The following is a 15,187-nucleotide window of genomic DNA, read 5'->3' as shown; positions in this document are numbered from 1 at the left end:
GCCTGTAGGTTCTTATGTGTCTTGGGGAGAACATAGAAAGTGGGGGTTGTGTATTCATTAACTGTCATATATTTAAGCTCATTCTCTGAAATTACTCCCTCTAAGAAGCCCCACTGAAGTTTTAGGTTGATCTTATCCACCAACTCCCTGAAAGGATTAATCCTTACTCGTTCATAGGTAAGTACGTCTCCTAACAATCTTTTTACCTCCTTCTCATAGTTTTCCCTTGTCATTATAACTACGTTCCCCCCCTTGTCACTCTTTTTAATTATTATATTGGAGTTATTTTGCAATTCTACCAAGGCTTCTCTTTCCTCTTTAGATAGATTATCTCTCCCTTTTTTTCTCCACTCAATACTTTTCAAATCCTCCACCACCAGGTCCATAAACATAGACATATGTCTATTGGTGCTTAGGGGAGGCATATAGGAGGACTTGGGACGCAGCTTGGTGAATTTAGAAAATGTCCTGGCGGGGTCATCATCCACCTCGCCAAATAATTGTTCCAAATCAAAATCATCGACATCAATAGGGGGTTGGGGGGTCATGGACACCACGGATGCACCGCGGGCCTCAGGGGAGTACATACGCCGCAAAAGTACACGTCTCAAAAAAAGTTGTACATCTTTGTATGTTTCAAACTCATTCCCAACATTCCTAGGGCAAAAGCTTAATCCACACCTCAAGAGCCTCAACTGGACCTCCGAAAACACCTCATCCGTTAAATTGATCACATCCAAGGTATCGTGACAATCCCCCTGTTCTACCTCCCCGATCGATCGTTCGCTCTCGTTGACATACCCATGCCTCCTTCCTCGTTTACATCTTCTTCTTCTTCGTCTAAAAAATCATTATTCTCATCTGATCTTTCATTATTTCTCCTTCTATTTCCCTTTCTCCTCCTATTCCTATTCTTTTTGAGAATTCCTTGCTTTTTGGGGTTCCCTTCCCCCCCCCCCGAGGACTCGGCACCCGACTCTTCAGAGTTGCTACCCCAGCCAACCCTTCTTCCTGCACCACGCCTGCTGCCATATTTTCGGCCCCCAAGATTAAATATATCCCCTCTTTTATAATCTTCCACATCCCTCATAAATTTCTTATCCTTTGCCAATCTAATTTTTTCCTGTTCTTTCTCCACCTCCCGCTTCAGTTTATCATTGAGTTCACTAAAGCATTCCTTGGATTTGTATTCATTTAGTTTTAGAACACTTATCTCTAATTCTTTTTCAATATCCTTAATCTGTATTTTTTCCTCTTTGACAAAAATCATCATTATCCTTAGGCCATGGGCTTTACATTCAGATTCCCAGTCTGGCAGCATGCGGAGGGTTTGAAGATGCTCGGCTGGGATAACCCTCTCCCTGATTCCTCTCGGTATTATCTGTTTATCAATGTACCTTTCCATGCTCATAATTTCCAGACGTTTCCTAACTACTTTCATAGCAGTTCGTTGGTGTTGTCTAAACAAACGCACAAGCAATAATTTATCTTCCCCCGCAATTTCCTCCTCTACTCCATCAAATGCATCACTCATCTCCTGGTCTATATTAAATACAGGAACATATGCCATTGCAACTGCTTTCACAAATATACAACAATAATTGAAAATACCGGGATATCGACTGTTATTAATTCAAAAAGAAACGCTGCAATTGCACAGGATATCAACCAGAAGCTATAGATAAATATATAGCGCTCGTCTCACCTAATACATATCTCATAGCAGAACCAACCATTAAAGGGAGCACAGAGCTAATATAAACTTATTTATTGAAACACTTTGAGTTGCAAAAAGACACAAACAGACCTAAAAACCCCCCCTTAAAAACAAAAATGATCAAACAGACTTGTTGTAAGCATGTGTCCCTAAATAGGAGTGCACTTCCTATATGTCTAGGATTTTTTGAACATGCATGCACATTATCTTCGGGCCCAACTTGATCAAAACAACATGACATCCAATACAAGGATAGGCTCCGTGTGATCTTCAGTACTGGCCCCCGTGTGCAGCTGTGCACGCCTCTAAACTTTTACACAACCATTACTGACACATAGCAATTTGCATGTCAAACCTCGACCGGCTGCTCCGTAATCTGTACTCTACTTTTGCCAGATTTGGTCACTCACGTACACCCTCCAAGACGGACTGGGGCTCACCACTCGTTTCCTCACTACTCAGACAACCTGGTGTGGCGTGGGAGTTCCTCCATCCGTGAGCCAAGAGGTGGTGGGCATTGATTATCGTTTCTCCGGCTGTTGATGGTGATCATCAGAAGCCAGGAGGAAGGTTGCGGAGGCACAGGGGCGCAGTACCACGCCTACCAAGCAGCGGACGTCACGTATCACGTGACGCGTTTCATCCACTTAGGATTTCTTCAGACGTGCTACGTCTTAAAGGGCGCTCCTTTTTATACCCATACAGGGAATTCATTCAATATTTAAAAGAACAGTCTGTCGCTGCGTGCATATGCAGCCTTATGAACACAGTCCAGAGTCGGGAGATGCATAAGCGGGCAGTGTTCTTTCCATTACAGAAAGACTTTCATATTTAGGTCCTTGTTTAAACCAAAAGGCATTAAACTTCCACATTTATAAATAAACTCAGATTCCTTTTTCCTCAATTCAGTATCAAAATCTCCTCTTCTTGGGCTAATGTTCAATCTATAAATGCCCATAACTTGCAAACCATTCGGGTTGGAATCATGCTGTGACTTGTAGTGCATCACCATAGGATTCAGCTTTTTCCTATCCACATTGGGATTTCGTATATTTGCTATATGCTCTTTTATACGGGCATTCAAAGCCCTATATGTTTTCCCAATGTAGATTTTATCACATGGGCAGCGCATCTGATAAACAATCCTTTCTGTGTTACAATCAATTCTGTCATTCACATAGAACATCTGAGATCGGTCAAAATTGTAGAACCTATTATCCTTGTTCACATATCTACAGATATCACACCCAGCACATCTAAACATGCCTTTTAATCTAGGGGGCTTTCTTTTGCACCTGTCCCAGCCGAATTCACTACTCACCAATAGATCATTCAGATTGGCGCTGCGTCTAGCAGCTATATGAGGGTACTCTCCCACAATTTTAGCCACAATTGGGTCCCTCCCTAAAAGGTGCCAATGTCTATTTAGAATCTGTTTTATCTCACCATAGTGGGCCCCATAAGTCAATATAATTCTTGAAATTCCAGGGCTAGTATTACCTTCGGGTGGCACAGGTGCTAAACCCAGGGAACCAAACCTTGGCCCCAGGAGAGTCCTCCTTTCCCTAGAGAGTGCTCTATGATACGCAGAGTGGATAATTTTAGTTGGATACCCCCTTGTCCGTAGCCTAGTCATCAATTGACCTGCTTCCTTTTTAAACACATTCAAGTCTGTGCAGTTGCGGCGCAGGCGCAAAAATTGACCAGTGGGAACAGCCCACTTCTGTGCAGGCAAGTGTGAACTACGCGCCGACAAGAGGGTATTTCCAGCTGTCTCCTTTCGATAGGTATTAGTCACAAGGGAAGTGCCCGATTTCCTTATCTGTAAATCCAAAAAAGATATTTCATGCAGGCTATAGGAAAAAGTCAAAAAAATATTCCTGTCGTTTACATTCAAATTCTGGACAAAGGACTTCAACTCAGCCTCTGTACCCTTCCATAAAACAAAAATGTCATCCACATATCGAATCCAGAGGGCCACGTGCTCCCCAAATCCACAAACGGACCCCACTACCTCCTGCTCCCAGAAACCCAAGTGGAGGCACGCGTAGGCCGGGGAGCACGCGGCCCCCATCGTTACGCCTCTCTTCTGTCTGAAAATACTTCCATTGAATTCAAAATAATTGTTCAAGAGGATAATTTTCATGAGGTCCAGGATGAACTCACTCTGTCCATCCAACCCAAAGTAGTGGATGCCCAGAAAGTGTTCTAAAGCTTCCAGGCCTTTATCGTTCGGGATGGATGTGAAAAGTGACTCCACATCCAATCCAACGAGTAGCCAATCTTCCTCTACGTGCACCCCCTCGATGCCCGCCAGCACATCCCTGGTGTCCATGACAAATGAGGGCAAATTTTTCACCATGTCTTTTAACTTCAAATCCACATATTTCGATATCCTTTCTAGGGGGCTATTATTACCGGACACTATCGGGCGTCCGGGGGGGGGGCCTGTAGGTTCTTATGTGTCTTGTTGTTTATAAACAAACTTTTTAAAACTGTTTTTAACCACTTTTAATACGGCGGGAACGGCAAAATTGTGACAGAGGGTAATAGTAGATGTCCCCTTACGCACTGGTATGTTTACTTTTGTGCGATTTTAACAATACAGATTCTCTTTAAATGGAAATAGACATGGCAGCCTCCATATACCTCTCACTACAGTTCTCCTTTAAGAAAGACTGATGGACAGAGATTCAGAGCAAGCAGAGGCAGTATAACAAATGTGCATTGTAAAGGGATATTGGGATGCCTCTTACTATAATGCCTCACTGCATGTAACAAAAGACAGACAGCTCTACATTTCTGCTGTTACCGCTCAATTGTCTTCAGTAATTTACCGAAATTTAAATACACCTCTGAAAATCTTTATGAATTAGCACACAAAAGTCTAAAATACCAAAAGGGGGATTTTAACAACCTGAATTTTTTATCGCACAGCCTTTTATGAATCAAGGCCATTGAGTAGCTGAGTCAAACTAGAGGGAGAAACACTAGACAACCAATGGCATACCTTGCATGGGTGGGTGGCACTAGGAAGCTGGGACGTGCTATAGCCAAGCGTTCATTTGTGCGCCCAGGAATACCACCATTTGAAGGAATGCCGCATTCCAATCCCGATTTTTCCTGTTGTTTCAGCCAACCTTGGAAGCAACATGCTGCTTTCAGTGTTCCTTACTGTCATGTCTCCGTGGTCCCCTGCGGGGTTGAAAAAAGCCATAGGCTGTCAAATGCACGCTTGCAGAAAAGCATTTGGCCGACAAGCTGCAAGAAGCCCATGTGAACTGGCACTTAGTAAAACACTAGTAAATGGCGACAGAATCCTGTCTTTACCGTACAAGTTTATTATGTATTAGTATTGAGCTGGGTTCCCACAAAGATGTACACCTCCATTCCAGTCCTGTTTCCATCAGTTTTACCTGACAGGAATGGAATTGTACAAAGTGTATGGGTATCATTCATAAACAGGCTGTCGGTAGTGCGGGAAAACACCGTTCTTCTCCGCAACCGGTAATTAAGACTTCTTTGTGGCCATTCATAAAGAAGTCTGCCTGTTGCGGAAGAAGTGCGGAGGTTTTCTGGAGGAAGCTGGCGGTAGGCATGCGGAAACTTAAAAGCTGCCCGATTCCCTCCCTGCGCTGCTCTGTCTGATGCTGCTTGGGAGGTCCCTCCCATTCATTTATATGCATTCCGCCCGCCTATCGCTACTGTCGAGCAAGCGGTATTTTCCTTCCGGATACCGCTTGCTCTAATCTTTATGAATTGATGTGTTTGTTACTTTTTCTAGATTAATCTAGAAAAACTCCGCACAAGGCGGAAATGTATCGCTCTGTCACTTTTTCATGCGGAAAGAGCCTTTATGAATGGGGCTTATGCTGAGTGGTCGGGAAAGTCACCGGTGTTAAGCATTTCCGCATGCGGAAATGCTTTATGAATGATACCCTATGTGTCCGTGGACAAGCGCAGCTGCACTCTGCAGGATGCCTTGCGCCTGCGCTGTAGCACTTCCTTGAAAAAGCGGTATAATCGCCATGGAACTAGTGGGGCTGTGAGAAATCCCTTCAGAGGCACCTCTAGCTACTTAGGACCTGTTTCCACTACACGCAGATTGGATGCAGAAAAACTGACTCCAATGAATGCTTATGGGAAAATCTGCATCAGAAAAATTGTGTTTAGTGGAAACAGGCCTATAGGCATTCATTGGAGTCAGTTTTTCTGCATCCAATCTGCGTGTAGTGGAAACAGACCCTTAATTCTGAGTTCTTCTAGCCACCTAATACTTGGGGGCACCTCTAGCTACTAAATATTGACAGTACTTCTAGCTACCTCATATGGTACTAAGGGGCACCTATGCCACCAATGACAGGCAAGGGAAGTAAGGGAGAAGTGATGGCTGGGACGGCCAGCACACTTGCAGTGCAGTTCGGCGGGGGTTTGTAGGTTCACGAAAGATGAAATCTACGGTGCCAGGACATCTGTGCCTATAGGCTCCTGTTTGGTAAATCCGAGCCTAACATAGATTTGTATGCAGTTTTTGTATTCTGTGATTTTGATAATAGCACTTACACTTTACTGTACTTGGATTCACTATTACACAATGGGCTCTATTCACAAAACCATGTGCGGTAACTCCTTTTTGGGTGAAAAATTACCTCCAGTGATAATTCACTAAAAAATAGTGAGTATTCACTAAAAATTTACCAAGTGTGATAAATGTTTGATAAAAGTGCAGTAAAACAGGTGATAAAACTGTCAGTAATATGTACGGAAATAAAGCTTTTTTGACCACTGTAGGGCAGCCCATATGCTTGCCACCCATTACACAGAGACGACCCAGGAAAGCCAGTCACATTTAAGGTGGGAGCTCAACTCTTGCGCAGGACAGAATGAAAACATATATAAATGTATGTATATAATTTAGCCTGTCTAATTCCCCCTCATCTGTGAATAATCACAACTGTAATTTGAGCTCTCAGCTGTGCCAGCTGGCTGCCTCAGCAGAGCAACTAATGTGTAAACACAGAATGTTAACCCTATGTCTGCTTTCTATGTACAATTGACAAACTCGAGGAAACAAAGCTCAAAAGGCTCCATCCTGAAGGCCAAAAGCGGAGAAGTGATAATTATCACCTACCATTTGTAGGTGATAAAAAAAGTCCTTAATTAACACCAACTTTTCAATTGAGAATCTCAAATTGGAGATACATTTTGAGGTAATTACCACACTTTTACCGCATGAGGTAATTTAGGGAGAAACATTTTTTTGTGAATTTCAAAATGGAGATATTTTGGTCGGTGTTTATCACTACCTAATTTAACTCATGCAGTAACTCATTGAGAATAGAGCCCATTGTATGCATTATTATCCTGAACCAGGTTCACCAGTGTGGGGGTTCAATACTGAACCCTCCACAGCACAATTATTTCTGATAGCCAGCCATTTGGTCAATTGTATTACTATATTATGATGATTATGTTATTAATTTATTTGGTGACAGATGTGTCAGCCTTTTATGGACATTTTAGTATGTTTCAATTTTCATATTAACCCACTTAAGGACCATGGGCTTACTGCAGCTTAAAGGCCTCGCTGTAGCACCTCCCCTCCCCCCCTTTTCTGCACACCAACAGAGCTTTCTGTTGGTGGGCTATGATCGCTCCAGGATGTTTGTTTATTCTTTTGTAAATATTTGTGTTTTTTATTAATGGATATTGTTGTTTTCCCCCAGCCCTCCCTCCCCGCCAGCCAATCAGTGAGATCGGCTGTCATAAGCTTCAGCCTATGACAGCGGATCGCTTCCCTGCCACCCAGGGGGACAGCCGTGTCACATGGCTGTCCCCAGTACAGTGCTGCCGTAGATTGCAACGCTGTACAGAGTAGATAGACGGTGGTTTTGCCATTTAACAGTCTCCTAGCAGTGATCGCCGCTGGGAGACCTCCGTCATTCAAACGGAGCTGCACGTGCATCGCTGCGTGATCTCCTGCAAAACACAACCCCAGGACTGCACGTTGATTGGCGGTCCAGGGGCCGCCGCCGCACTCACACCAATTGGCGTGAGGCGGTCCTGTACTAGTTAAATTATCACTATATCTTTGACCATACCAATGAGTGGTGCTATTTTCTATGGGGCAAGCCCTTCTTTACCTGCATACTAGAAATAAGCCCGCCCGTTTAAAAATGGGTGCTAGGGCTCGGACGCTACCCCCCTCCTCCTACCTTACCCATGCCGCAACCCCCATGCGTAGGCACGGCCACGCTCCCTGATGCGCGCCAGCACAGGCACGCTCCCCAACACATTGGTGCACAGCCACACTCCCAGCTACCCGCCCCCTGCTGTCCCAAGTCTGCCCGTGTGCCACTCATGGACACGGGTTTGCTATTCCAAGTAGCTACGAGTAGGTAGCTACTCGGAATTGAAACAGCTGTGATCACGGGAGGAGGGGGGGGGGGGGTTAACCTATGCGGCCGTCTGATGCAATGCACTCAATTCGCATCTCACTCTTTCTCCTTCAACCCAGAAAAGGATGCGTGGGAGCGAAATAGAGTGACTTGGAACGTGACATAACCCGAATGGAGTGCATCGCATCAGACTGCTGCATGGGTAAGTTAACCCCCCGTCTCCCGTGGTCATAGATGTGTAATTTACATTTCGATTTCGAGTAGCTACGCACTCCTAGCTACTTGGATGAGCAAGTCTAAGCATCACTTGACAAAACCCTTGACGGCTAGGCTGGAGAAGTCCCAGTGATGGATATGAGGAAGCAAGGGGGACAGGAAGCCTCTAGATTATCTCTACTGAGGTTAGTTTAGTATCTAAAGGGGGCACTTTTTTCCCAACAGAGAACACTTTAATAAATGTGCTCATGTACAGGGGGAAGACCTGCCACACTATGGGAGGTTGGGGAGCTGGATTCAGTATGGGGAGGCCACACCCTGCAGAGTGATCAGAGGGCTGTAAGCAGCTAACACTTTAGCCATGCCCCCTCTTAAAGCGGATCCGAGATGAAAAACTAACTATAACAAGTAACTTGTCTATATATCTTATCTAAAGTTTACACAGCAAATCTAGCTGCAAACAGGCTCAATAGAATATGATTATTTATTCCTGTCATACAATGACAGCAGCCATGTTGTTTGTAAACATTGCACATAGGTAAGCTTATCTGCATCTTCAGCACTCACCCTGTGAAAAAAAAAACCTAATCCCCCTCCTCCTCCATCTCTGGCTAGTAATACCTCCCCCTCATCCTGAACAGACTGAGCTCCCATGAGCCCTTGCTACTGTCTGAAAATGCCAAGGCACTCTGAAAAGCTGTGGGCGAAGCTTGTTTAGTTTATAGGGAAATAGAGTATTAAAACAAAAAAGTATTTGGCTTGAGGAATGCCTCATAAATGATACGAAAGGAACACAATTATGCAATGAGTAAACGTTCATCTCGGATCTGAAGCTGTATCAGCTTCATCCATTCGGCTGACTCCGGACAGCGTAAGTAACGAGCGTGTGGCCAGCACCTAGAGCCGATTGGTCGGTCGCTACACGAGAGGTGGGCGGGGCATGACTGATAACGAAACACGACGGACAGAACAGGCCCCACGCCTGTCACCGCTTCCTATACGTCGTGTCCGACTTCCACGGACGGAACAGGAACAGGGTACATTGATAGTCAGATAGGCAGCGAGAAATTGGGGCGGAACCCACTAAAACTCTATGACGCTCGGAAGAGGCGGGGCTTGGTGTGTGCGGCGCAGCAGACAGTGATGGGCTGGGCTAAGGTGTCGTCGCAGGTTGATGACGTGTGCGGAGGCCGCGCTAGCAGCAGCGGGATCCGGTGAATCGCTGTCCCGGTGGTGTGAGAGAGGATCCCGCTTCCTTCTCCTACCCTCAGGTAACTCCCAGGGAGACTCCATCCGTCCCACATCCCATCTACCCCACATAATGTCCCCCTGCCTCTCCTCCCCTCAGCTAACTCCCACTGATTCTGTACAAGCCGCACTGCTTTGCGGAGCTCCTGACTCTCCTCTCAGGAGGTCTCCATCTACCCCACATGAAGAGCTCCTGCCTCTCCTCCTAGGGGCTCCATCCGACCCCACATGACACTGCATGCCTCGGGGAGGGGGCTGCTGGGGCCGAACCTGTGAAGGGAGCAGCAGATCTCACACACTGCCAGGCTTTCTCCTCATTCAGCCCTGGGTATGGCTGATTCCTGACTGCAGGGCTGACTGATTCTCCTCATGAACCCTCAGACACGTATGATGGTCAGAGCTCACCTGTGATGGAACTACATATCAGAACGATGAGTAGTTCTTCTGGAGATAGCAGCCAATGTCATCATAGGCAGATTAAGATTTCTTCTTTTCTTCCTAATAGCCAAATGTTCTTGCCTTGAGCCGAATAAACCTCTCCGTTGGGCTTTTGGGCAGGTTCAGACACATACGGCTGCAGTTGTACCAACATTTTAGCATAACCATTAAAATAGCATACAAATGCTAATGAGCATGTGCAAAGTCATACATGCTATAAATTAACCCCATAATGCCAATTTAGCAGTACTAACCTTGCAACCTGAGTTAGCAGCCTGGGTCCTGGTGTGCAATGTCCACTATCCAAGTGAACATAGAGTTAGAATATAAAAAGTTGTCCAATTGATTTATATAGTGCCATCAGATATGTAAAGCTTCATGCACACTTGCAGTGGCTGTCATTCATGGGATCGGGACCCAATCCCACAGGCGACAGTTCAGGTTGAGTGCTGTACAGGCACCTAGCAGCACATCTGTCGCTATAGAGGGTGTAGGAAAGACAAGTCGCAATGGATTGACTTTCAGTTTGCCTAGTGAGAAGAAGTTGGGATTACCATGTTGGAGATCCCAAGCTGAGGGTCCACCCCTCCGTGGGAGGGTATATAGTCACCTTTAGCGAAAAAATCAACATCAGGAAAGGTTTCACCCAGCAGCCTCCTCTCTCCATACAAACCCCAAACCTCATATCCTCCCTAACCCTCTTCTCGCCACTATCTAAACTCACTCTCATCTTTAAAGAGAATCTGTACTCTAATATTCTTACACTAAAAAGCATACCATTCTATTCCTTATTTTCTCCTGTGCCCCTCTGTGCTGTTTCTGCCACTCTCTGCTGCAATCCTGGCTTGTAATTAACAGTTTTAGGCAATGTTTACAAACAAACTAACCAGCTTCTAATAGGCTCAGCTAAGCATAGTGTGTGAGTATGCAGGGGGCCTGCAGAGGGTGTGTATCGCTTCTACCAATCACAAGCAGCCCTGCACATTCCACACAATCAAGCTTTAGCCCGACAAACAGGACAGAGGAAAGATACATTGATTTATTACAGAGACAGTGTAATTAGGAAGAGCTGCAGTAAGCCCCAGCACATTAGAACAGGCATAGGAACTCATAGGATAGAAGAACTAAGGCTGAAAAAATTGTTACAGAGTCTCTTTAAATCTCCTCCCACTACTTGACCCCATTCCTTCTCACCCCATTACTCGCCTATCCTCTACTACCACCTGCCTTAACCTCCCGCTTCAACCTTTCTCTCACCAAAGGCATCTTTCCATCCACAACCACAATATCTCTCAATGTCTATACTCATAAAACCTTCTTTTGACCCCTCTTCCTTGCCCAATTACCGCCTATCTCTGTCCTCCCCATCGTTTTCTAAACTACTTGAGGACCATGTCTATACTGACTTCGTTACCTCTGTGCTAATTCTCTTTTTGATGACCTCCAATCTGGATTCCGCCCCAGCCACTCAACCAAAACTGCCCTATTTAAAGTAACAAACGACCTGGCAGCTGCTAAATCTAAAGGCCTCTACTGTATTCTCATCCTCCTAGATATTTCTTCTGCTTTTGACGCAGTGGACTAGTAGCTGGGCATTCAAGGTCTTGCTCTCTGTTGGCTTTCCTTTTATCTCACAGATAGTACCTTCAGAGTCGCTCACTCTGGCAACACTTTCTCTCCATGACCCCACACTGTTGGGAGTTCCCCAAGGCTCAGTCCTTTGATCTCTCCTTTTCTCTATCTACACTTATGATCTTGGTTAGCTCATCAGTTCCTTTGGCTTCCAGTATCACCTATACGCTGAGGATACCCAAATCTACCTTTCAGCTTCTGACTTGGATACTCTAAAAGCTTGTGTCCCTGACTGTCACAATGCCATCTCCTCCATGTCCTCCCGTTTACTAAAATTTACTTGTGGACGAGTCTGAGATGGTAATCCTCCCACCTCACAATTCATTGCCCCTGCCTGACATCACTATTTCTGTTGATGGCACTTCAGTAACGCCTGTCCCTCAGGCTCGCAGCCAAGGTGTAATACTGCACTCCAGTCTCTCATTCAAACCACACATTAACAAACTTTACTCCTAAAGGTACACACGCCGGACTGCAGGCAACGACGGGTCCGTCGTCACCTCCCGCTGGGTAGGCGTTCCAGCGACAGTCCGGCGTGTGTACAGTCTGTCTGCAGACTGATACGGCTCAGAAACAGAAACAGCCGTATCAGTCTGCCGACAGACTGTACACACGCCGGACTGTCTGCTGAAAACCTGCCCGGCGGGAGGTGACGAAAGACCTGTCGTTGCCTGTAGTCCGGCGTGTGTACGGACCTTTAGAAGCAAGGGATCAGCAGGACAGTCAGGTCATTTGCATTGTTTAGTAGGAAATAAATATGTGATCCCCCGTATCCCTCTCACCTCAGTTGTGCACCCTGCTGGTTCAAATAGTATAGGACTAAGGACTTCAGTAGGAATCAGTGGTACCGGAACTAGACAGATCAGTGAGATGCTGTCAGAGTGGAAGGTGTGGCCGTATCATACTCAGGTCGACCACTAGGGATCCAGTGCAGGAGATTTGGGCGCAGCCGGCGCCACCATAGACCGTAATAGAAATTACGGCTATAGCGGCGCACAGTGAGTAACTTCAGCGCAGTCAGAAGACGGAGCTGAAGTTACTTTTAAAACACTGTAATTCGGCCGCCAACAATAGCTGGAAGCCAAATTACATCATTCCCCACTATCCACGTGGACCTGGCGGGGGAATAGTAATTAACGCCACCGGGACTTGTGCAGCAGCAGGATAAGTCATATACCAGCTGTATTTGCATGGGGTGGTCCTGGGGCAGCCGCCACGTTCACGTAAATTGGCGTGGAGCGGTCGGAAAGTAGTTAAAGGACACCTGAAGTGAGAGGTAGATGAAGGCTGCTATATTTATTTACTTTTAAGCAATACCAGTTGGCTGGCTGTCCTGCTGAGCCTCTGCCTCTAATACTTTTAGCCACAGCCCCTGAACAAGCATGCAGCAGATCAGGTGTTTCTGACATTGTCACATCTGACAAGATTAGCCACATGCTTGTTTCTGGTGTTATTCAGACACTACTGCAGCCAAATAGATCAGCAGGGCTGCCAGGCAACTGGTATTACTTAAAAGCAGGGCTGTGGAGTCGGTACAAAAATCTTCTGACTCCAACTCCGACTCCTCTGTTTATGAAATCACGACTCCGACTCCTTAAGGTGCATACACACATCAGACTATAGTCTTTGGAAACTGAAAGATCACAGACCAATCTTACCACCCTTTATGTAGTATGAGAGCCATACTCTACACAGTCTTTTCTATAGAGCTGAACTCCACATCAGAAAAAAATCTTTGCAAGATGCTGCACACACAGATGCTGTACAGACACAAAAGATCAGTATCTGCAAAAGATCTGTTCCTACCAAAAATTAATTCCTGCAAATTGCAATGATAGTCTGAGATCTGCAGATCATCGTACACACATGATTTAACTGACATTCATCTGCAGATCAGATCCACCAGGATGGATTTTCAGATCTGCGGATGAATGTCAGTTAAATCATGTGTGTATGATGATCTGCAGATCTCATAGACTATCATTGCAATTTGCAGGAATGGATTTTTGGCAGGAACAGATCTTTTGCAGAGACTGATCTTTTGTGTCTGTACAGCATCTGTGTGTGCAGCATCTTGCAAAGATTTTTTTCTGATATGGAGTTCAGCTCTATAGAAAAGACTGTGTAGAGTATGGCTCTCATACTACATGAAAGGTGGTAAGATTGGTCTGTGATCTTTCAGTTTCAAAGACTATAGTCTGATGTGTGTATGCACCCTAAGTCTAATACTTAACAGGGATCTGGATTTTGTACTAAAATCAGCCGACTCCGACTCCTCAGTTTATGAAATCAACTACTCCGACTCCGGGTGCCCAAAATTGACCCGACGACTCAGACTCCAACTCCACAGCCCTGCTTAAAAGCAAAGAAATATGGTAGCCTCCATATAACTCTTACTTCAGTTGTCCTTTTTAAAGGGTACCTGTAGGGAAGAATGCTTCAAATGGTTACTCACCTCGGGTCTTGTCGATTGGCTCGCACATGCGCAGTACCAGCACCCACTCAGGCTTCGGTGGAAAAAGCAGAGCCCAAGCAGGTCTGTGGCGCTGTATAGGTGCACTGTGGCTGCATGCCCACTATCTTTGGAGGTCTTAGCGCTGGAATACCTTGGCAGAGGCAGACCCAGAGGCTTCACTCTCCTGAGATAACTATTAAAAATGCTCGGTTGCAAACCTCACAGGTTTGCTTTAAAGTATACCTGTAGGGAAAAAATGCCCTTAGGAGGGGGAGGCTTTTGGATCAAGGAGAGGTTTCCCCCTTCCTCCTCCCACCAGACTGTATCGGCACTGGGACCCCTGAAAAATGACTTGTCAACAGCAGAGATGAGCTTCGAATTGATTTTGAGTAGCTATCTACTTGAAATGACTCGGGTGAGGGCATGTTAACTTACCCATGCTGCCATCCGCTTTAATGCGCTTCAATTGCGTTCCATGTTGCGTTACAAGTCGCGTTCACTTCACTGCCACGTTTCCTTCTTCCGGTGACGTGGGATGCATTTGAAGCGCATTAAAGCTTTGAGATTTTTTTTTTTTTTTTTTAAGCGCTGGTGATTTTCAAAATCGCCCTGAAAGCGCTTGTGCAATGATTCCCTATGAGAGAGTTCACATCTGAGCATTTTTTTTCAGATCCGCTCAGCAAAGCGCTGCAGGGACCATTTTTGAGGCAATTCCGCCTCGATGGAAGGTGTAGACCAAATCACTTTGTGCAGCAATTGCGTTTGCGGTTTTTTAAGAATACATTTGTTGTATTTATCAGGGCTGTGGAGTCGGAGTCGGGGCAATTTTGGTTACCTGGAGTTGGAGTCGGTGGTTTCATAAACTACAGAGCCCTGGTATTTATTATTTTCCGGTTCAGAGTTCACTTCCTGACTTGCGTCAGGGAGTGAATTACAAAACCGCTCGGGAAAAGCGCTTTTAACAAAACCACATCGCCCACCCAAGCGCCGGGAGAGGGGAAAAAAGACTCTAAAATAAAAAAGCGGGCGGACACGCGAGTGGGAATGAGGCTTACGTGATTTCAAACAGATAGCTATTCAAAA

The 15,187-nt window shown here is 45.6% G+C and overlaps 1 protein-coding gene and 1 long non-coding RNA gene across 3 annotated transcripts in view; one reads left to right on the top strand and one right to left on the bottom strand.

The window, feature by feature from the left end:
- The window catches only part of LOC137538287 (uncharacterized), a 71,401-nt gene extending 61,923 nt beyond the window's left edge, over positions 1–9,478 (bottom strand). The window contains exons 1-2 of one of the 2 annotated variants that reach the window (XR_011024735.1): positions 9,416–9,478; positions 4,728–4,912 (exon numbers count right to left, since the gene is read on the bottom strand). This is a non-coding gene — a long non-coding RNA (uncharacterized lncRNA). Of the gene's footprint in view, positions 1–4,727; positions 4,913–9,228 lie in introns of both variants that reach the window. The other variant, XR_011024734.1, reaches the window with a different exon arrangement.
- ZC3H18 (zinc finger CCCH-type containing 18) overlaps positions 9,378–15,187 on the top strand; it is a 223,538-nt gene continuing 217,728 nt past the window's right edge. The window contains exon 1 of the mRNA XM_068260368.1: positions 9,378–9,602. The gene's annotated coding sequence lies outside the window, so the exon portion shown is untranslated. The remainder of the gene's footprint in view (positions 9,603–15,187) is intronic.

This window comes from Hyperolius riggenbachi, chromosome 11 (genome assembly GCF_040937935.1).
Source record: "Hyperolius riggenbachi isolate aHypRig1 chromosome 11, aHypRig1.pri, whole genome shotgun sequence".
Taxonomy (NCBI): Eukaryota; Metazoa; Chordata; class Amphibia; order Anura; family Hyperoliidae; genus Hyperolius; species Hyperolius riggenbachi.
The sequence above is the reverse complement of the archived record's forward strand: the minus strand, read 5'-3'. Positions and strand labels throughout refer to the sequence as shown.